The 23,178-nt window shown below is 44.1% G+C and overlaps 1 protein-coding gene and 2 long non-coding RNA genes across 3 annotated transcripts in view; all 3 read right to left on the bottom strand.

Moving 5' to 3' along the window:
• Positions 1 to 23,178, bottom strand: part of LOC144108200 (uncharacterized) — a 224,423-nt gene that overhangs the window by 10,904 nt on the left and 190,341 nt on the right. The window lies entirely within an intron of this gene.
• LOC144107543 (uncharacterized) lies at positions 621 to 5,572 on the bottom strand. Its single transcript, XR_013309302.1, has 3 exons — positions 5,540 to 5,572; positions 3,002 to 3,105; positions 621 to 705 (listed from the first exon to the last, which is right to left on the bottom strand). It is a non-coding gene; the product is annotated as an uncharacterized LOC144107543 (long non-coding RNA).
• On the bottom strand, positions 7,047 to 15,050 carry LOC144108751 (uncharacterized). Its single transcript, XR_013309496.1, has 3 exons — positions 15,002 to 15,050; positions 11,511 to 11,534; positions 7,047 to 7,076 (listed from the first exon to the last, which is right to left on the bottom strand). It is a non-coding gene; the product is annotated as an uncharacterized LOC144108751 (long non-coding RNA).

Below are 23,178 nucleotides of genomic sequence, written 5' to 3'. Positions count from 1 at the left end.
GCGCTGACTAATTGTAACAAAAAAAACAATTACGCCTAATCTACGAAGCATGGTCACTTGACCTTCAGAGTACTGTAAATGTGGTATGAAAGAATTTTGCGTAATATTCTCCAAGTCCAGGATTCTTAGGCATCAATTTTGGCTGTGAGGCAAGTGTGGAATATTGCCCTGGTTTCTGTTATGCAAATTTTGTAAGCTAATGCTCCATCCTTCAGATGTATAGCAAAATCGTTCTTTTACTGCTTGTCCATCATGCGCATTGAGTAAAGAGTGCCATGAAGGACCAATAGGCCGCATTTTTGACGGTAGCAAAGATTAACAAAAAATGCAAGCCTGCGAACGAATGATCTGTGAATATATTGATTATTATAGAATAAGCTAGGCACAATACACCCAACCCTTCATCCTACCTCCCTCAACAACTGGCTCGCTGCCCAAACCACACCCTGCATCTCTATTTTTCAGGTGTTCATCCAGAACGTCCGTAAGGTGTTGCGCGAGACCTAGTACATGTTATTGAGAAACCCCAGACAGGGGCTGAGAGTTCATTACAGTTTTGTTCTCTCTCTCAATAAGGGTGATAAGCAAGTCACCTTTAAACCATAATTTCTTACTTGTCGGCAAGGGATGCCGTCGCAGGCCTGGAAGGCAAGTGGGCTGCCGCAGACTCGATCACACATCCGGGCTTACTCCAGGATGTGGGCACTGCAAGAAATGCGTACGCATTGGATGACCAGTGCACCAGCACTGAAAGAAGGCAGCACTGCACTAAAGACGTTGTTAGCATCGCCATTTTTTAAGCCTTTTCAACAGAAGATGCCTGTTCTCAGAGGAGATGAGAGCGCAAAGGATGTGCCTAAGTGTGATTAAGCGTGGTAGAGGACTCTGACCTGATCTGAATGCTTAGAAGGGCATGATGTCCAAGTGCTCAGCTTTTGCTCATGGTGAGAACTGCCCTCTTTACATTTCAGCATATAAATTTTTGAAAAAGGCGGATCATTCCTGCCACACACCTAAGACACATGCGGACAAGATATTCTACGATCCAAATGATAACCAACTGAGAGCATGCTGGTGGCAGGCATGCAAGCGGCTTGCGATCGCAATGAAAATTTGTTTAGAAGACCCCTCATTCTATTTCATGATTAAACACGATAACTGGAAAGATTGCCTGTATAGCACAAACTACGAGAAAAAAACCATAGCTAACCTATGATTCGATGGACAGAGATATTGTGTGCAATAAAGTTTCATTCCGAAAATTTTTTTGTATTTTTTCAAACTAATGTTCATACACAGACAATTCATGCAACAATGTCTGTCAAAGCGACAATGTAACCGCCTGTACCGGAGCTCATTTAGCTTTTTAGTCGCATTCACAACATCAGTAACTACAAAGGGTTGCTGCATATCATTGGCAAGGCAGGGCCGTAACTTTATTTCACATGACATAGCGCGCCCAGCTTCAGGAGAGTCCACTAGCTCAGTGCTTTGGACCTGCATGGAAACAAGTTAACCAATGTGATAAGGGGTTTGTTGTTATTAGTGAGGTTAAATCAAGAATTAAAGAAAAATAAGCGCTTCTTAGCTGCAGAAAATATGAAGGGATGTGCTAACAAGAGCCACACACACACCACTTAGCCCAGTACTGCACTCTTTCGCCAAGAACAATTCAGAAAAGTACGAGCAAATAATTTTTTAAACATCACTGCCGTAATCTGCCCAACAGCTATCGTAAAGAATCTTAGATTTACCGTACCGTCTAACTGCATTGGCCTAACTGTGCAAGATGTGTACTTTGCACCGCCGCCGCGCCTCCTCACACCGGTCGCCCATTGTTCTGAAGTTGAAGCTGTAAGTGCCATGTATAGAGCTGAAACATTTAAAGCTGCAAAAGTGCCCTTAGCTTCATTTCTTCAATAGATAGCAGTCTATGAAGCAAATAAAATGCACACACCGCTCAGAGCCAACACGCACATTGACCCTTTTTGTCGGGTGTACCTCATGTAGCATAACATCCATTATTTTGTAAACGAGCCATTTTCTTTGCCAGCTAGCGAACGCAGCAAATATTTCTGAAAATAGCGCTGAAGCATGTAATCTGCCATTCCACTAATAAAAATTTGGCCATGGTGCAGTTTTTCGCATATTTCTATTGGCGTGTGCATCTTCAAAAAACAATTTATGACGAACACTAGTGCATTAATCTCAGAAGTATTAGTATCTGAATATTGCAGCTTCTAATCTGCCTCATGTTCTAAAGAGATATTCTGTGATCCAGATAATAACCGGTGCCCATAAGGGTTAAGCCTAAATGCCTACAGAAACAGTGGCACCAGTAATTGTGAACATGCAGGCAGAGTACCTGATTTAATGCTGGGAACATCAGGCATGAATTTAAAAGTGAAATATTGTCCTCTAGCTTTCCTGAACTACACTGCCTGTACGTACACGATGTGCTTCCTGATAGTGGCCGGTTTCAATAACAACGAATTTCTAGTTCAACTGGGACCAGTCACCAACAGGTTTGAGGAACAAGTTTCCAGTTGCACTAGAACCTGTAGCCAACTGGTTTAAGAAAGAAGTTTCCATTTCAACAGGGACAAATTGTAACTGGACCAGTTGAAGTGGAAAATTGTTCCTTAAACCACTTTCGAACTAAATGATCCCAGATGAATTGTTTCCCCAGGAATAGCACTTTGAAGTCGTTCCCCTCTAACATTGTTGTAGTCAATTCTGTGCACATTCCAAAGCACTCCGGCTCTATGAATGTTATTTGTTAATATTTCGGTGTTGAGCCCAACAAAGATAGTCGCCTACCTTGTGTGAAATTTCGAAGATACCGACACGGATTTCTAGAACCCAGCTAAAAACCTAAATTCGACCGCTGCGGCTGGGATCGAACGCGCGTCTTTAAGGTCAGCAGTTGAGCGCCATACCCACTGAGCCTGTCTGCTTTATGCGGCCTGTCTGATTATACACCGACCGTGCTTTTACGTACCGGACAGGGACGGCCGCGAGTAGGAGATGGCGGCCTTGACTGCGAGGAGGAGTAGGAGGAGGAAAGGCAGGGAGGTTAACCGGAACAATAACCGGTTTTCTACCCTGCACGGGGGGAAAGGGGTGAGAGGATAAAAAAAAATTAATGAGAAAAGAGTGGTAGGAAATTCAAGTCACATTGTGAAGTCAAAGTCAAAGGAAGATAAGTATAACAACTCGCTTTAAGCCTGCTTCCACACTGAGGAGAAAAATTTTATGTTTTTATTAGGCAACGATAAGGACAATAAACGGAAGCCTCCAGCAATGCCGAAGGCTTATGGGGGCAAAGCGGGGGGGGGGGCTCCGCTAAGACTTGCATAAGAGAACGCCATACCATCCTGGTTCAGAAGGTGCTTGGAATGCCCTTACCAAAATGGCTCATCCCCCATTTGCGTATATGCGGAAACGGTCTGATCATGTATCGACCCTGCTTACCTCTAGTGCTAAGTATGCTACCAGTATAATATAAGGGTTTATGCTCCAAAGCAGCACATGTGATGTGAAGGAGGCCTGTTTGGGTGGCTCCGATTATTTCTCCCACTTGGGCATTTTGTAATGAACTGATTATTTCGAGGTACATGCGTATTGAATTTTCCCTCCGTTGAAACGTGGCCACCAATATTCACACCTCGTGCTCGTGCGCGGAACATTTCATGGTAATAAAAAGACTAGGCAGCTTCCTGATCATACAATGGGCTCATTGATGGTCACCCCTACTTGACAAGCAATGCTCGAGAGTGTCATACGCCTCTTGAAAACCGTACGAAGGATTTGAGCTTAATAGCAACTGTCCAGATGGTCTAAGGATATTGTTTTCTCATCTGTCCAACAGACATCTGTCAAACATCTGTCAAACTAGGAAGCCACCAGGACTGTGGAATGATGCTGCGCAGCGATAGCGAAAAAACTTCACACCGCTGTGTCCCGACATTTTAGACTAGGAGTGGGAGATGCTGGCACCCTTTCTGTGTTCAAGTATTTAAGACTAAGGTGGAGGAGTCCACGTGTTCGAGCTACAAATATGGCACCACAAGCGGCGAGCTGCGACCTAGGATAATCACACCAGATCTGATAGCACAAAGATGTGAATGATTTAAGGACTGAGAAAGTGGGAACAGAGCTCCGGCACTCTGGAAATGGTGCAGTATCGTCTCGCATATCGGCGGTCACTCAAACTGCGCCGTCAGAGAAAGGATAAAGAAGGAATGAGAGAAGGAACGAAGAAAGAGGTGCCGCAGTGGAGGGCTCCGGAAAAATTAATACCACCTGGGGATATTGCCGCGAATATTTGCAGTGTTTGTTCGTTCTTCAAATCTGCCGCAGCATACAGGTATGTTCATTGTGTTATTTCTGTTATTAATGAAAAAATTGTTAATCTGATTGCCAAAAGACAAGTGTGTATCAAATAGTATGAAAAACATGTCGTCGGTGCGATTAGAACTTACAGCCTCCAGATTTCCCGTCTGATGCTCTACCAACTAAGCTATGGTGGTATTTCGAAAGTATTTATGCTACCTGCAACCTAATCTTGAGAGCATTCAGCTTTTCATGCCTTAGGTAGCACAAGGAGGTCCATGCACCGCTTGCGCCCTCATGGTACTACAAGATTTGCAGCACGTAAAACATAGCTGTTGCGGACGCGGGCAACACTGGGAAACTCAAGTTACGTTAAGCGCACCATTTGTAGTAGTTCACTTGCTGCTAGACAGTGGCTCTGGGGCACTATCCTACAGCCGGCATTTCATTAATTGGTGGACCAAAATAAGATATGAAAACTTTCCCCAATGCTCCTTCCTGTGATATCGGTTGGCTTCCTTCTAATCTGTCACAGCAAACCTCTCATTTCACAAACCATTTTTTTGCGTCCTAGGATGGCTTTTCAAGCTCGAATGACAACATTATCAAAATGGCTGCTGCATGCAACAATTTGATCATGGCTGCATGATAAGGTTAAACATCGCTTCTGTACGCAAAGCCGCTGCAGTACAGACACCGACAAATGTAACAGAAGTCGTCCAGCGAGTAGTTTGAGCAGCTATTAGCGGCGCGGCGCTCTCGACATAGGTTCCCAGATCATGCGGCACGGAGATTTTGCGACGGCTCACAATACCAGGTGCACTGCTGCCGGCCTAGCTGCTTACGGTGCCGGTGGGCGCTTACAATGGTGGGTTCTCAGGATGAACCTGAAGCGCTCTGGATACTTATCATTAAACATGGAAGAGTTTTTAATGTCACATCTTCCTCCTCACTCAAGTACATTCACCTCAACAAAAGATAGCCAGTGCCTTTAATGGGAAACGTGCTCTTCCATTGGAATGCAGTGTCGTGAAGATTGCATCTCCAAGCTGCGTTTCTCTATATGCCCCGTTGTGTGCATTCAGCAACCCTAAATCTGGAGAAATCATTAGCACTATTTCTATTTACGTACTTCAGCACTATATAACTTCACATTAATTTCCTGCTGTCACTGCACGCACTTTCACACTTCACAACCGCTTACCTTCAGTGGTCTTCGTGGTTATCTGTGTTGCTGGTAAATAGAGTGGAGAAAATTACTCAGAGATCAGTACAGCAGCAAATATCAATTATTTCGCATCGTCTTTCAAAGGAGCTGCTATGGATTTTATTTTTATTCCTTTCAAAAATATACTTGCTTGAATGCAGAGATTTTTGCTTTAAAAATTGAAATATGTGAGAATGCTCATTCTACAAGTGGATTTTGTGGCATGGCGAGAATTGTGTAATTGTAGTAGATGGTTAAAAGGCTAACGGATCCTACATCACAAGCAAAGCCACTTTAAAAAAGTTTGAAATGCGAATGAGATAAAGTTGCCGTAGTGGTTGGCTTTGAAATTATTTCTACCACACCACGCGGCCGACTTTCGTGGTTCACCTCCGTCAAAATGTGTCCATTGCGTCAGACAAGAACACCGGTTCTCAGGCTCATTAACCGTGTGCGCTGACCACTGAGCCGTCGCTGGCGCATCGGCGCCCAAATAAATAGTGAACCTTCCTAAGGAAGCGAGCGATTTTCCGAGCGCAGAGCCACGACGCTAAGAAATTCACCTGCGTTTCGGAGTAAATGACGGGGTTGACGCAGTGCAGCGCAGGGGAGAATACTTGTGACGGAAATAAGTAGTGCAACTAGCAGCAGTTACTGCCTTTGATAATATATTATGATAGTATTCCCCAGTTTGATATAGGCGTGCACTTTAAGTGATTTTTGAGGGTGGCGGCACGCATTGGGCAGCTGTGTGCTGCGCAGTGCCTGTGCAAGACTCCCATTTGCTTGAAAACTTATGAAGGCCTACGTTACGGCACACCTTTCTCTCCTTGTCACTCCTCATTCATAATTTCCATCACAACGTGACTGAGGTGTGCACGAAGAAGCAAGACAATTACTTCACTCTATTTATTTGAACGGCAGTCCCCAGCCTTAAGTGGGGCTATACCACTTCCGGCCCCATGTCGCGAGTCTGTTCTAGTATCGGAACAATCTATGCGCGAGTTGTAATCTGGACGACAGCTTTGATCTACAAATTGTGTTAACCGCGTTCTCCTGCGTTGTCACTGGCACCAAATTCCGCGATCTATCATTTAGGCTTAAACTTGTAACCAAACGTTAACACCTAGCGCTACCAAGGATTCCCGCTGGTTAACTGAACTACCAACCGGCAAGCTGCAATTTCTAAGATAAAACTTTGGGACGACAAACAATGACACTCGATACTTGAAATTTCCTCATTAAAATGACAGGAGAATGGCTAGCAAGCTTGGACACTGACTTGTTTGAGAAACACTTGTTTGGGGAAAAAAACGCAGCACTGCATTTTTATGAACTCTAGGTAGTAAATTAAAATGTCTCGAGTGTATTATTTTTAAATACTCCACATGAATATTATGCGTGGTTCCCAAACGCTTACTAAATAAAGCAATTGAAATTGATGTTCATCTGGAAATTTTGACACGATGTCACTTCCTGTGTATATTGCTAAAATAAGGCTCACCTGTATTTGAGGTCGGAAGTTCGGTAATATCTATAAAAACAATGGAAACAGTCAATGTTGAGTAAATTAACGAGCTGCGCAATTAGGAGCGCACGCTATCTCGTCGTTCAGGAGGTAATTCTCTTAAGAAAATTACAGGGTGTTTCATCTGAGACTTTACGCAGTTTTAAAGATAGGCATTGAGTTAGAACAGCGCTTTTTTTGAATATAGCATTGCCACTGCCGTAGTACATCAGAACTCTTATGAAGTAGCAGGCTGGTTAACTGATATGAAATAATTCACTTTCTAAATATTACAGTTTGGCTTCTTTATTCAGAGGTGTGCAGCCCACCCAAGTAATATCCTTATCAGTCTTTCTCAGCTGTAACTAGACAGCACGTTCAAAAACCCTCCAAATTGAGAGACCTAATAGCCTCGGTGCTGTGGCCAAATAAGTACTGCCTACATCGTGCCAAAATACATGCGCATTAGAGAAGCTTGCAGGCAAAGCAACCTCTCCAGTGCATGCAACTCATCGTAATAGCAAAAATTTCTCGAGCCCCACTGCCGAGGGTGACCACATTTTCGAAATTCTGAAAACTGAATGCCGGTTTTTCTTAATACCAGTTTTTGCGTATTAATATTTAAAGTTTTAAAACATCACGCAGAAAAACGCGGACTATATATCGAGGACAGCCTTCTTCAGCCTAAAAATCTGGTTAGCAGGGTGTACTGGGCTTTTTTTTCTCGAGTTTTTACAATTTTTTCTGTGACCGCTATACTCCATAGATCAAAAAAGGGTTATTTGCTTCATGTGTATTAAGAATGTAAGATGCATATGTCCAATGAGAAAGCGACTTAAGAGATAAACGTTCCTGGTGTTAAGACAACTGCCTGTCACTGAGGATAAATTTTACCATAAGCAGTTCGGTATTCTTTTGTTTATAAAAAGTGAATTACGTACGTGTTTGAAAGCCTTAAGTGTTTCAATGCCCAGATATGATGAGGTACGTAGATGTGATAAACTTAAGTGATAAACTTTCATCTCAAGTAATGGATATAAATTCAGAAAAGCTCGGACTGACCCCACTTCGGAGGTGGCACATGAAGTCTTATGCATTTCTTATGACACCATTTTTTTAACTGTAATTATAGGCGACATTGCAGTTACAGTCCTGATTTTTGAAGGTCAATTACCTCCTAACACACAGTACACAGTCTTGATGCTGTAAAGCTTTCTATACCATCAAGAATTAGGCACTGTTGTCGTGTCACGTTCCGTTCTCAAGCAACTCATGTCATGGATAATGTTCACGCGTTATAGTTGAGTGTTCAAAGCCTTGCGCAACATGGTGGTAGCTACGGGAAGGACAAGTGGTTGTGCTGAATTATAATGAATCTGCGTTTGATTGCTTTATTGTATTCCATAAATGAGCTCCCAAACGTTTTGATACATTCCCACAGCATGCTAATGAAAAAGTCAACATACCCTCACCTTTCTCAAAATTCCTTGATGTTTTAAGGATAGAGACTTGATCTAGAAAGATATTAGAATTTAATTGCTCTTAGGATAGACTCGAAATATACACTAGCTTACCTACAACCAGAGACCATATAATATACTAGGTAGCAATTACAGCTGGGTGGTGAAGTTACTTCTTTAAACCATTTGTGGTTTTCTGAAATCTTATATATATGGGTGCTTTGGAATATCAAATAGTCGTAATGAAAAAATGCAACTCAGGCTGGGCATACAATTTCCTACAGGTCATATTTCATGCCTGACCTGATGAGAAGTGGAGTAACTACCTTCCTTGTATAAATCGGACACAATTTTTGCAAGAATCTAGACTAAACGAGAAACCCGGAACCTCAGATGTGAAGGAATAGGAATTTTAAGGTGGATAGAGAATTATTCCATCCTTATGTTTTGGATGAGGTCCACATGCTATTTTTGAACATTCAAAGCCATTTGCCATGTGGCGGCAGCAATGGAGAGCACAAGCGCTTGTCTCGGGTTCCGTCAATTGTTAAGAGGGCACTGATTAGATTCAAAAAGCTTATTAAATTAAATTGATTGTTGGGGAAAAGATATAGTGCAGTATCTGTCACATCTCGGCGGACACATGAACCACCCCATAAAGTAAGGAATAAAGTAGAGAGTTAAAGAACAAAAGAAGAAACAGGTGCCGTGGTGGAGGGCTCCGGAATAATTTCGACCACCTGGGAATATTCAAAGTGCACTGACATCGCATCCCCACATTTGAACCGGCCGTAATCCCATGTAAGGAATAACTACAAGGACTGCACTTTTATGCCTAATTGTGGCTATTAGGTCTCTCAATTTCGAGGGCTTCTGAACATGCTGTCTAGTTACAGTTGAGTAAGACTGAATATATAGTTCATAAGAAACTCACCTGATCAGGAGATAAGAAACTCAATACAGATCATTCATGTGTTGGTTCCAGACATTACACTTTATTCCACTATAGAAATGATGCACAGTTCATGGAGGGTTAGCGCACCAAAGTGACTCAGGCTGTGGAGGACGCCGTAGTGGAGGGCTCCGTAAACTACGACTACCAGCCGAGCGCCATAACATCTGGGAGACTGTGGCAGCTCCACTATAGACAGACCACTAGGCGACAATATGCGTGTTTTCGAGGTGCGACATTCATTCTCAGCTTCAGCGTAGTCACGAACTCTCAAGTCTGGCTTCTTGAGTTATATTACGCGGCATCTTGTAAATTACCGTAAGTCAAATACATCAGTGTTGTATCTAAATTCGCAAAATCGGTACTACGAGTGCTGGATGGGCTCCACAGTACAATGCACTTAGGGCTGACGAACGCTTCATGACACCTGTTACAAAAAAGTGGAAGCATGGCGACAGTGTTTCCTGTTGCGCCTCCAACTCCCGTTGTTGATGTTCACCTCAAAGTATACTCGTCCCAAATAAGGCCTGATTTATTGAACGAAAGCATTAAGAGAACAAAACCATTCCCAGTCGTTGCTAGTGTATCCTTACATGACTTCTGTATTCTCATTTCTAACCTTAAGCAGTGGCCGTACAAGATATAAAATGTTTTATGACTTACTTAGCCTAATCAGACAGCTTGCATTTCAAAATTAGTATTCACTGCCGCTGGACAAAGACCTGCTGCCTCAATATTGCCTAGTGCACGCGTTTGTTACTTTCGGCGAAGTCAGTTCTCCCAAGGACAACGCTTCTCCGCACGCGAGTCGCACTCGTCGTTCGTGTACGTCCCACGGTTAAAAGCACTTCCAACAACTTTTAGCCTTGGGACCTTCCCAGGATGATTTCTACTACTATTACTATTCAGTACCACTCAGTACTACCATTCAGTAAGCGTCGTAAATAAGTGGATAATTTCACCTTGCGGACGTGTTAGGAACCATTGCTTGGGATCATTGTAAACTGCAACTCCACTGCGACTTCCTTTATAGGTGCTTTGTTATCTCCCTCGGGGTGAAAAGTTTGCATTTGTTATTTCCGCAAAATGTTTCATGTTTCTCTCCACCACAGTAATGATGTGTACAGGCTATTAGTAGGCGAGAGACTTGTTTCCTGTCGCGTGTAGAACTCTGCATCTGTGTTCCTGGCTCAACGCAGGATTCCTGTTTTCACAGCCAAAAATGTGAACCTTGGTTCAGGCAATGTAGCCCTGCATTCTACTGTTGACTGTACGGCGTCAGTCGGAAGACCTTAACTACGTGATAAATTAGTTTACTTGAACTTACGCAACGTATTGTCGCAATGAGTTTAATTCCAGCAAAACCTCCCCTACATTTAAGGGAGAGGGGGAAGAGGAAGCACGAGAGGAAAGAGGGTGGAGATTGCTGGTTCCTCACTGGCTTTGCCGGTTATAGTCAGTGGAGAAGTGCGCAAGTCAACGATGGCTGCCACAGGAAGGACCAAGAGGTTGGCTGGTATGCAGTGAGTGGGCCATGTCAAGGACTGGCCAATGGGCAACCAGGGGTGTTTCCACGGAAGAACGCCGGCCTATATGTCTTAAGCGAAGCATTCCCTGAAGTTCTTTGAAATGCGAGTTTGATGCCGAACTTTCTGTCGGCCGCCCCTTTTTTTGGTTCTCAGGCTATTTCGATACCGGTTATTTTGTTCTCACTATGCCGTTTTGAGCAAACGGCAGTATGCTTCATGTCACTGCTTAGTTCAAGTGGTACAGGATAACATGAGCACATGCGTCGCAGTACAGCATACAGGACCTTCCCTGCGAACCTCGCTGTTTAATCGCTGTTCAGTTCGTATTGACTTTGCACAGACCAACACTTCTTTCCGTCCTAGTACCAACAACACTGGTCACAAGCGAAATCATGCTTATCAATATAGCTCGTAGGTATTACCCTCTTTCTTTAAAGTGCTGTGATGATAATATTATACGACATTCAAAGCGCTGGAGCAATGGAACTACGGAATTTTCACTACATAAGAAAAACCGTACCTTTAGTTTCCGATGTCATTGGGCCTGCAAAAAATACAACATTGAGGCCCTTATATTCATGAATAGTAAAACAAATTACCTTCCAAATAGTTGGAATTTTAGATTGAATCGACTAGAGGTGCACAAAAGCTGCAACAAAGCAGTCAAAATGGCGCAAAACTGATCCCTTGAGTGTTAACAGCATTTATTGATTTCGATAGGCGAAAGTAAAAACCAAACGTTTGGGCGGGCAGCAACTGCTAGTCACATCGTTGGCACCTTAAACTCGTCTCATAAAAGACTGCATTATGCCAGGCCCTTTTTTTTGTACACTGCCCTCAGTGAAAAATTAAGCGGGGTAAGCCGACAAGTTCGAGGCAGAGTATCTTAAGACCGGTGTGGTACGTGGATTCTATCAGTAGTCTGAATTCTATAATATTGAATGAGGATCCGATACATGTGCTCATTTAAATGACTCTGAAAGAGAAGAACGGCGTTAGCCTAGCCGCATTGCGATCGGACACAGCGGGATCCTGTGGACCCTGGTCTGTCAGGGTTCGCAGGACAACAGCACTGCTGGAGTTGCAAGTCCAGCGGTGTTGTGTTTGTGCCTCCCTCTTGTTGTCCTGCATTAGTTTCGCTCGTTCCACCATCTGTGCATTATGAGCTCACTAGCCCTGCAATTTATTTTATCAGCTGATTTAATTTATCACGATAAGAATGACAATTCTTCGTCTCTCGACGTAGATGCCTTCAGAACGCCGATTCCTGTACTCGACCCGCCTACGGACGTTTTCCTTCCCTACATCGATGCCTATCTCTCTGCACCTCAACGCAGTCCAACTTCTCGCGCGGCTTTACTTATTTCGTTCCTCCTTCGGATTCACAGCAGCCCCGTTTGGATCTACACGTCGAGAGTCGCTACCACTTCGACGCCGGTGTCAATGTCCCTCTGCGCAAGTTCCCGTACCGTGTGTCGGCCATTGGGTGCCAGGTTATTCGAGAACAAGTTGATATCATGCTACGTGGTGGCGTGATTCAGGCATCTCAGTCGATGGGCTTAACCCGCGATACTCGTGAAGAAAACTCACTATTCTTTTCTGCGCTGATTACCGCCGCTTCAAAACGATCACGTGGAGGAAGTTTAGCCTTTTCCCACTATTGATGATGCTGCGGACTATCTACAATGAGCGCAACTCTTCTCTTTCTTGATCTACACTCTGGGTACTTGGAGGTCTCCATGGCAGCCGAAGATTGCACTGAACCGCAATTCTGACTTCTGGTGGCCTGTTTGAATTTAACCTCATGCCTTTCGGCTTCTGCAATGCTCTGGTTGCTTTCGAGCTCATGATCGACACCATTCTGCGCGGTCTGAAGTAAACTTCTAGCCTGTTTTCAGGCCACGTTGTGTAAAAGGAGGATGTCCGTGACACTACAAACTTCATGCTGTGACCTGTGTTTCCAAAACACCTATAAATGAACAGCGCAGCTTCCTAGGCCTCTGCTCCTATTTTTGACGTCTTTAACTCAGCTTACCGGCCGCAACGTGGATATGAATTCACCAGAATGCGACGACACTTAAAACACCTCTCGCAGTCTCCGCATGTCACTGCCAATCTTGCGCCACTTCGTCCCGCAAGCCCCAACCATAGTACAGACTAAGGCCAGCAGTATCGGCCTCACAGCTGTGTTCTCTCAAGTCAAGTATGGATTACATGAATATGTAGTTTCTTACGTATTCATGAAAGCCGAATCCAACTTCTGCGTGATAGTAAGAGTGCTTGGCCATTGTCAGGGTCCTTGGCAAGTTTCGACCTTACTTCTTTGGCCGTCCATTTCACGTGGTCACGGACCTTCATGTCCTGTGTTTGCTTTCTTCGTTAAAATTCTCTCCACTCGCATGGCTGGGTGGGCTCTTTGTCTACAAGAATATAACATACGTGTCGCTTACCGGTCCGACCGCAAGCAACTGGGCGCCGATGCCTTATCCCGCTCCCCACTACCAGCAGAGACTGTCAGCCACTGCGCCCTCGAATCCTCTGCGCCTCCGTTCACCACCTGCGATATACCTTCCGAGCAGCGTTAAGATCCACGGATTGTCTCTTCTCAACTTTATCCCCGTCACCTACAGCCCGAAATGTATCTGTTTTCGCGCTGACCCGCAATGCGGCACGAAGTACACTGGCATCTGTCTCCGGTACTAAGAGCGCAGCATATATACCCTCATTCTCAAGCACGCCCGCTTCTGCCGGCCAGCCAACGCTGTAAGAAACTGCCTCATTACGCTACTAACGAGTTGCAGCTACTACATTAACCGGCTCCCCTTTCGATTATGTTGTCATCGATTTATACGTTCCACTGCCGCACACTACTCTGGCAATCGCTGGGTCATTCCCTAGGTCACATCACCAAGTATGGTGAAACTGCCACATCCCGGCTGCTACAGCTCGTGATAAGGCATTTTTCATTTTGCAGCGCTTCATTCTTCGCACTCTAGGCGACATGCTGGATACGTCCCTTACTGCCACCAAGGCGAACTGGGACCTCGATCTACCTTATATTACGTACGCCTACAACACTGCTACACATTCCATGACCGGTTTTTCCCCATTTTTCTTGACTTATGGCCGGAATGCATCCGCTCCCATTGTCACAGTTCTTCCCTGCAGATTGCATGGTCGCTCACGACCGACACTCAAGGGCGCCAAAAGCAGCGCCATGACGAAGGTCTGCTTGACACGGCTTTCCCTTCCGTGTCGCTCGTCTGGCTGTGGATCTCCTCCAGTGCTCCCGGCCTCTCCAAGAATTTTCTTTAAAAATACTATGGCCCATTCCACGTCCTTGGTCGCACATCCCCAGGCAACTACATTATTGAGCCCCTCACGCCGTCTGCCGATCTCCACCGACATGGTCGCGGGACTGCGCATGTCTAACGCTTCAAACCGCACTATGAGCCAGTTGTGAAGTGGGCACCATGAGTCTTCAAGGATAACTCCTGCTCTCCCTGGGGCCATTGTGAAGGGCATTAGCCTAGTCGCATTGCGATCGCTCAGAGCAGGAGCCTGCTGACACTGACAGACCTAGGACACTGTTTCAACGCCCTGGTTTTGCCGCCTTTTAAGCGCTGACCGAGGCCCCCGTTACATGACAAGCAACGGATCATGGGCGGGAAAGCGTCATTAGCACATATAAAAGAAAAAGACAACAAATGTCATTGTTTTCATTAATTTTTACCTCCTATATATTCTTAATAAAACTGACATGTCTAGACGTTTCCTTAAACCTATTTACTGCTTGTATTGACAATTCTGATCTCGCCGACCATTTCAGTACTTAAGCTACACTGATAAACGCGTGGTAATTACCATATTACAACAGAGAAACGAGATGGTTCTCACATTAATACGAATGATGAAAATCTTGTACGGTTATGTAATTTTTCTTGCTAGACATCAGAGCAAAAAGGTTGTTCACTCCGATAACTCATATACCGATACACAATATGTGTTTACCTTCAGTCATAGTCGTTGGTTGTCTGTCGTTTGGTGCTGAGGGCGGCACTGCATTAAAACAAAATGAGGTTAATTTATCGCTTTTTATGCCTACCAGGCATGTAACGAAATTCAGCACAAGCAATTGCACAACTAAGGCTAAGTAACAGGTGACAAGTGATACCTCATTGGCCAAATGGACTCTTAACGAAGCTGCGCAGTCATTATCCCGGTGAAGACTCCAAATAATTACATGCAAAAGTGCCACTTAGCAGCGAAGATAATTTTATCAAATTGGGCGACGTTTTAGTAAAGGACGTTAAAAATGCTCGGTATCATCCCTGCGATTCATTTTACTGGATGTGCTAGGGAGTCGTTTGTCTAGATTGTGAGCACTGATTTGCTCGGTTTATATATGATGCAAGCGGATGATATGTTTTTATCGTGGCAGAAAAAGCTCGCCGTCGTCGCACGTGGCGCGTTCTCAGTCAATGCTTTGCAGCCGAGTCAAGCCAGAAATGAGGTAAGCAAGCACAAGTAGCCAATACCTGAACAGGAAAGCCGCTCACAAGCATACGGTGCCTCCTGTAATGCTAGGCTTGAAATTGGTGCCAGGATCAATTGCGGCTAGGCAAACTAAACCACTTCCTAATTGCCTGTTCTACTTACACTCGGATTCAAATTTGAGAACTCGACATCTAACTTTCTTTTCGAAGATACGGAAGGTACTTATAGGCTGATATTTAAAATATACTGTCATTAAAACTTAAGTGAATTAAATACATGGTAACCGTTAAGTGAAAGACAGGTATATTTTACGTTGATTAGGACGGCAGCAGAAAAGGGAACTGACGGCAGCGCTTCTCCACGTAAGTTTCAAGCGCTCTAGACAAACAAAACTAAAGCAGAAACAGGACCTCCACAAATTTTCCAGCACAGCCACACTATAAAGTTCTACGCGGTCTAGCGCTCGCCGCTTTGTTAGGCGGTGATCCGCTAAGCGTCCGCTTGTGTAGGCAAACCAAACTGCGGGGGGCCATTTCATGACCATATGTTTTAAGGACTCTGCCAATACCAAGAACGGCTTGGGAGAGTGCAGAAACGGCTATGTGAAGTTAAACTATTCCACTAAAACTCTACTGCCCACGGAATTCTGCGGCGCCAACTTGCAAAGGGAGGACAAGAATCAATGATATGGAAGTGGACTGGATGAGCGTCAGGGATAAAATACTCTGAACACGAGTATTCCACTATCAGAGGTATTCAGGCCTGGCTCTCGCCACGAAAGAATGATGCCCAGCAAGAATTAGGATGAGCAAACACTCCTTAGTAGTGGCCTTCCAGCGCCCGAGCCCTTTTAGACGACGTGATGGCATGGCCAACCTACTGGGTACGCACAGAGCAACGAGACCACGCAAGACGCTCCCGCGTCGAACTACACTAGGGTGTTTCATCTGAATATTTGTGAAACTGGAGTGTGTAAGCACATTCTGACGAGGTGCAATACCAGCAGAGAAAATTGTGTGAGGGAGACTCGCGCGACTGGAGCTAGTAACTCGACGTGCTGGTATATAGCGCAACAGGACTTGTAGAGCCAGCATGTGAAGTACGTAATAATGCCTGAGTCGAATGCGAGACCCTAACGACCTTAGGCTAGGCTTGAAGAGGGCATTTACTGATGAGCCGCGGAGGCCAATGCAGGAAGCAGCAGGACGCGACAGCCAGCCGGAGGCAGCAGCTTCAACCGAGACCAGCACTCTAGCCACCAGTAATGTGCGGCAGTCCTGAATAGTCATTTTCTTACAGGCTCCTCAATTATCGAGAGCAAGTATCCCACTCTAAGCTATATCCATAAGACTTGAGAATTTAGAAAAAGAGGGCTTCAGCGCTGGGGCCACACAAGCTTTGGCTTTTTCGACGAGATACGTGCAGTGTGAGGTTGCTCTAGGTGCAAGTTTCTCGAAAGGGCATGTATTTTGGCACGATCTAGCCGAAATATTTTAGGCCACAGCACCGAGAATAATATCGCTTTCAAAATTCTAAAGATAGATTTTTACTGTGGGTACTACGAGACTCAAAATTTAAGGAGCCTAACAGGAATTTTAAAAACAGAACTACTCAGAATTAGACAAACTGCCTCCTAATAAGCATGTCTTACTTCTATGCATAATATCTATGAATAATATCAACCTACAACTCCACTTCACAGAAACTTAATTGTCCAGAGAATTCGACCAAATTCTGGATGCCATTAAAAAAAAACTACATCAGAATGTTTACTACATCAGAATCGAAGCGAAAGCTCCAATTTGTGGTACGTAGAAGACGACGTGGAGTAGGTAGTGCCACAGGATGGAGCAGATGTAACTTGATGAAGAGAACGCTCTCTAATGCTGAGCGCTAGTGTACGGTGTAGTTTGACACCAGGTGTGTTGAGTGCAGGGGTAGCCTGGTGGTCTCGCTGAGCGGCCCTTGAAAGAGATCTGTTTGCGCTGCCGCGTGTTCGACCACCGGTCATGGATATTGATTAAATTTCTGTTTTTCTCTTTTTGGTTTTGACCTCTAACTTAGCTGAAGATGAAAACTAGACACGCGGCGATCGAAGCACGAGGTTTCGTAGTGAAGCTGTCGCTTCAAATTGATCACTCCGACTGCAGGGCTGCCCTGCATAATTTCGTTCACGGCACGTAAACTTTGAATAAAAAAGATAAGGCTTCCATAAGACAGCATACACGCTTCTTTTGGGCTTGAACAGAAGACTGTGTACAGCCTGTTGAACCTGTCTAACTTAGAGCTGATGGTCCTCTAAAGCATGGCTGCTACAACTTTGGGAGAAAAGTCGCGTGGTCTGCAGCCTTATTTAAAGAACAATTATAGGGAGTGCTATAGACTTTGGCTGACTGATTCCTGTCACGCGAAAAAAGTGTCACTCTTCGAAAGCAGCTCTTTCCAATCTGTGTTCTTACACACAGCGCTTTAAAGAAGATATGCAGCTACTTACGACAGAATATGAGGATAATGCAGATGAGGAGGAGGAGGAGGATGCAAATACATCGAAGAAGGCACTTCAGTGTCTTCCTCTCCCTGCATTGCAACCGATCAAACAGGCACTGTTGTAATCGCTTTGCAAGGTGTTTTTCCTGCGCACGCAAAAATATGCATAAGCACCGACTGGCGCCGGACATTTGAAAGCCCAGTCAGCGCCCCCGACCAGTCAGACAAAAACCTCGGCCTCGCCAATGCTCACCACAACGCAGTCGCATATGCACTTGCTAATAAGTTGTTCTGAAAGTTTAACATAACCAGCAAATCTGGATGAAATCATTTTTGAGCGTCAAACCGTTTATGAGCGCAATTTTCGCAAGATTTTACTATAACAGTCAATATATTCGAAGGTCACCCGACGGCAGTCGACTGTTCTATCCGATCGATAAACAATTTAAAAGGTATCTACCTAGGATACGAATGGAACATTGTCTTCATTATTTCCAGAACGGTGTCGTACAATTCTCCAATTCGCAACATTTTTCTCCAAGAATGTTGGACATGTGCGCGCCACATCTCCACCGCTAGAGTACTTCCAACATAGGCCTGTACTAGCTTTAGCCTCTGTTTACCAGGAGACTTCCTAATTCATCTACGAACTAGCTTGATAATCCTTTTCACAGCTTATAGCGTCCATAAGGTACTGAACAAATTTTCTTTGTCGTCAAAAATTTTGCATCTAGTGAGACAGCAACTATAATTTTGAAGAATTGCGCGCGGACTTCGGCAGCTAATTTAATGGGCTCCGTGTCATGTCCAAACTGAGGCCTCTACATACAGTGTATGTGCTTACTAGTTTCGATATCTATTACCAGTTTCGATATATAATTGGTGTCTTCTTTTTCGTACGTTTTCATTGCTAGTTCGCAAATAAGAAACAGTGGGTCAAAAATTATGTCAAAACAGCAGAAATTCTTGGCTTACACACTTAAATCACTACGAAAAGTTATAAAGCTGTTTAAAGTATGAATTTCATTCTGTGATGTGTACACACTGTATTGAATTTTATGAACCTTTCCTCTTACGACAATACTACCCGTCATATATATCCAGAGCCGCAATACTAAATAGGTGGCTAGGATTATAATTGATAGCACTGAACCACAGCTTGATTACCTACAGTCAAAACCATAAAACCATTCACGCCCTACAATAAAGAGCTTTGAATCGCACAATACATAACATCACCGACCATAGCGCCAGTAAAGCGAGGCTTAGTTACAAGGTTGCTTGGATGCCAAGGTTTCCACACGAAATAACTTACAGTATATAGAGTACTTACGTCTCCTCCTCATCTGAAGTCAAAGACAAACAAAACGGATATTACCTTTTGTGCTCACCGCATTCTGACATTTACTCTTCCTGATGAGAAATCGTTATATTTTATAGAAATTAACGACGTCTATTATGGGCCTAAAACAGGAATATCTCCACTGGAGTGTTTAAAATGACAAATTCGTAAATAGTAATAGGAATATGTAATTCATATGATAGACTATATGAAAATCACTTTGCTATTATACCTTTTTCATATTTGTATACGTTCCTTATAGCTTCTATGATTTCCATTTAGTATCGCCGACATCATGAAGCGTCTAATTGGTTTCATACTTCCTGTTTGTATAGTTCACATCGGCATTTTTGAACAGGAAAGAGTTTATGAGCGCAATTTTTCATATTCAATTTTTCAATTTCACTATACCAATGAATATAGACGCAGATCTCAATCGGCGTTCTTATTCAATTTTCTATGGCAGTGTTAACTGATTGGTGTCATCCATGAAAAAGGTGTAGAGGAAAGTTTGTGTTGCACATTTGAAGAATGGGACATTGCATTATTTCTGTACAAGTACCTTACAGTGTTTATTTAAATATGAATAATTTCTATCCAAGAATCTTTGACATGTATGACGCCGAAGACTTGAATCCATTCTCACCATTGGACAGAGTAAAATGTTGCAAAAGCAACGAAAGGAAGTCTTACTAGCATCGAGAGTACAAAGATGGCTTACCCCTTTTTGCGGCCCCCGAAATCGAAAAGAGCCGAAACATGCGGTGATGTTACCCGAATAACATGGCTATAACAGCGCTGAGAAAAGATAACACCAGTGTGTCCGTGGAGGGACGAGTTGTTTCATGGATGCGTGCAGTGCACGTGGTGCCAGTCGTGCTATTTTACAAAGAGGACGTAGGCAGCCCTACCCGCGCCCTCTTCCCATCTCCACAGTTTACACCAGTCGCTGCTGAGAATAAAGAGAAAAATGCCAAAGGTCATGATCCTCGTACCGCGAGATGTTGCACTTTAGATGCACACTATCTGCAGACACTTCCTTTCAATTTTTCTCGATACATGCAAACCTCATATTAAGGGAGAATCTTCATACACATAACTTCAGAACAAAACCGTGTTTCGAATAATGAAAGTTTAGACTGTTTGGCGAGATCAGTGGAGTAAATTTTGTAGTTTTTTTTCCTGTCACTCTCTACTAAAGTGCAATACTACTATACAGACCGACCCTATACGCATGCACTGAAGACTGCGATAGTTTTACATTGCACGTGTTCTGTAGTCCTTGCATCTCGCGGAAAACAGTGACGAGCTCGGGGTTGTACTCTTGCAGAATCTCACGCTAAGTAGTAAACCTCTTTCTAGAGTAAGATAGCAAAAATACAGGTGGATGTCACGCGGACGGCAAATTAAAGCCCATGTTTTGAACACTACCGAGCCCGAGCCCAGGCAGGCGTGTACAAAAAAAGGGAGAGATAGGCCTGCCTGTTTACCGATAAGGTCCATTCTAGCTACCATCTTCCCACTCGTAGCCAGGCTTTCCTTACCGCGCTTCATGTATTGGGAGAACACAAGGGCAGTGCACCGCTCAGCAAACAGCGCTCATCTTCGGTCGTCTCGCTAGCCCGGTTACCTTTCACGAAAACTTCACCAGTGCTCTACGCGGTTTTTTTTTTTGTTCCACGTTGAAGCAAATGTTTTGCACGTACCGGTGGGCATGGTCACGGTTGGGGTGATGGACGCTGATACAAAAACAAAGCAAGATAATTGCACAAATATTACTCAGAAATTCAGCATTACAAGATAGTTTTCTCAATCAGAGCTAATTTTTAATATTTATACGTGCCCATAGTACCAGATGTACTGCATCATTCTGTTTCCTTATGCACTTCGAGCTAGTTCCTGACACATTCCATATCTAATCTACGCATAAAAAATCTCTTCTATTCCGAAAAATCGTATTTTTCTCTACTTGACTTGTATGCGTCGCCCATACCTAAGGGCCATTAACGTGGATGCCAAGGTAAAGGGTTCAACTTAAGTACAACGCACTTAGCTAGGGAAAGAAAAATGATAGGTGTAATGTTAAAAGACAGGACGGTGGTAGAGTGGGTCAGGGATCAAATGCGGGTTAATCACATCCTAGTCGAAACCATAAAGAAGAATTAGGCTTCGGCAGGGCATGTAATGCAAAGGAAAATAACCTGTGGTTCTTAAGGGTGGCAAATTATTTCAAGAGAACGCAAGCGTATCTGGGACTGGCAGAAAGAATGATGGGAGGATGAGATTAGAATTAAGTTTGATGGATTAGGGTGGCCACAGGTGGCAGAGGAGGTGGTCAACTCGAGAGATATGGGAGAGACCTTTGGCCTACAGTGGACGTAGTCAGGCTGATCACGAACAAGCCTTAAGAAATAATCAAAACTGTAGTTTGCTACAACACCGTTTGACTGCTTTTAGAGGTCATTACATTGCATTTGGGTGTGCCTACGCGACTTTCTACAAGAGCGTAGTGAGAAATATCCTTATAATGAGAATTGGATACACAATTGGGAAAATTCGCACAGTGCTTGTCTACTAATCCATATCGTCTATGAGTGCCTTATTAGAAGCTGCATTTAAGTTAATTGGTCCGACAGGATTAATTGCCCCAGTGATAGCGTTCCTTTGATTTCAAGGCTTTGGGCTGTGCATGGTGACAACGCTGCCACAGTCGTACAAATAAAGTAACTTGCTCTGTTAGTGCATAACGCATTAACCTTAGTTTGCAGTATGCTTGCATGCCTCTAGTAACGTCCAGTTTTTAATTCCGACAGAAAAATTTTTACTTCATTGCACAAGGCAAAGTGTATGTCACTTCTGAGTAAACAGAGGACCTGCCATTGTACTGTCCCCTTAAATAGCGAGCAGCCGTACCAGCATCATCAGCGTTATCAGCAACGAATCACCAGATAATCCAACAATCCGCTTTCCATGGTTGTGCAGTATACGAAATTTAAAAGTGGCAGTAGCCAGGCATTTCTTGGTATCTGAAAAACACCCAAAAGCAAGTGCAATAATGTCCACAGAGTCGATAGATCGTCCAAAAAGCCTGAAGTTTCGGGTTTTAATTCCTTACTACAAGCGAATTCAAACCTGAAATTACGGCACTTACAAGAGCGCTGACTATTGCTAGATGATGATCACTAAAGTACACACATGCATGCATGGGCATACAATCCACCTGCGAACTCTGCACAGAATGTCATGCCACTTGCATTCGACCCTTCTGTTCCACAGACCAGACGCAATTCTGAACCATGGACCACCGCTTCACCGCAGCAGTCGCTCTACAAATCGAGCCGACCAGGACGGCAAGCTTATGGTAGGGCGAGAGCGAATTAATCAATAAATCGAAGTGGGAACAGTTTTGGTCAAATGTTTCAGAGAATCCCCCAAGGTGGAGTAAATTGGTAGTAAGGGAGTAATTACTCATTTGCATCCACTTAAGCGCAGCCACACGGCTACAAAGGAAAGCTATAGAGCTTTGCCCCCGACTCCGCAGATCAAAAAAAATTTCCTGGTCCGAGGCTCGAACCAGGAACCACCGCTTCCCCGCAGCAGTCGCTCTTAAATAACTCGAATTAGGAACAGTTTTGGTCAAATGTTAAGGGGAATCCCCCAAGGTGTAGTTCCGGGTTCGAACCCCGGACGAGGACGAATTTCTTTTTAACTGCGAATTTTCTGAGAAAGCTGTATAGCTTTCTTTGTATCCGTATGGCTGCGCTTGGGTGGATGCCATTGAGTAACTGCTCCCTTATTACAAATTTACCCCACCTTGGGGGGTTCCCCTAAACATTTGATGAACAATGCTTCCACTTCCGAG

This window comes from Amblyomma americanum, chromosome 10, assembly GCF_052857255.1.
Source record: "Amblyomma americanum isolate KBUSLIRL-KWMA chromosome 10, ASM5285725v1, whole genome shotgun sequence".
NCBI lineage: Eukaryota > Metazoa > Arthropoda > Arachnida > Ixodida > Ixodidae > Amblyomma > Amblyomma americanum.
Note: the sequence above shows the minus strand (reverse complement) of the source record. Positions and strands in the feature narration are given on the sequence as shown.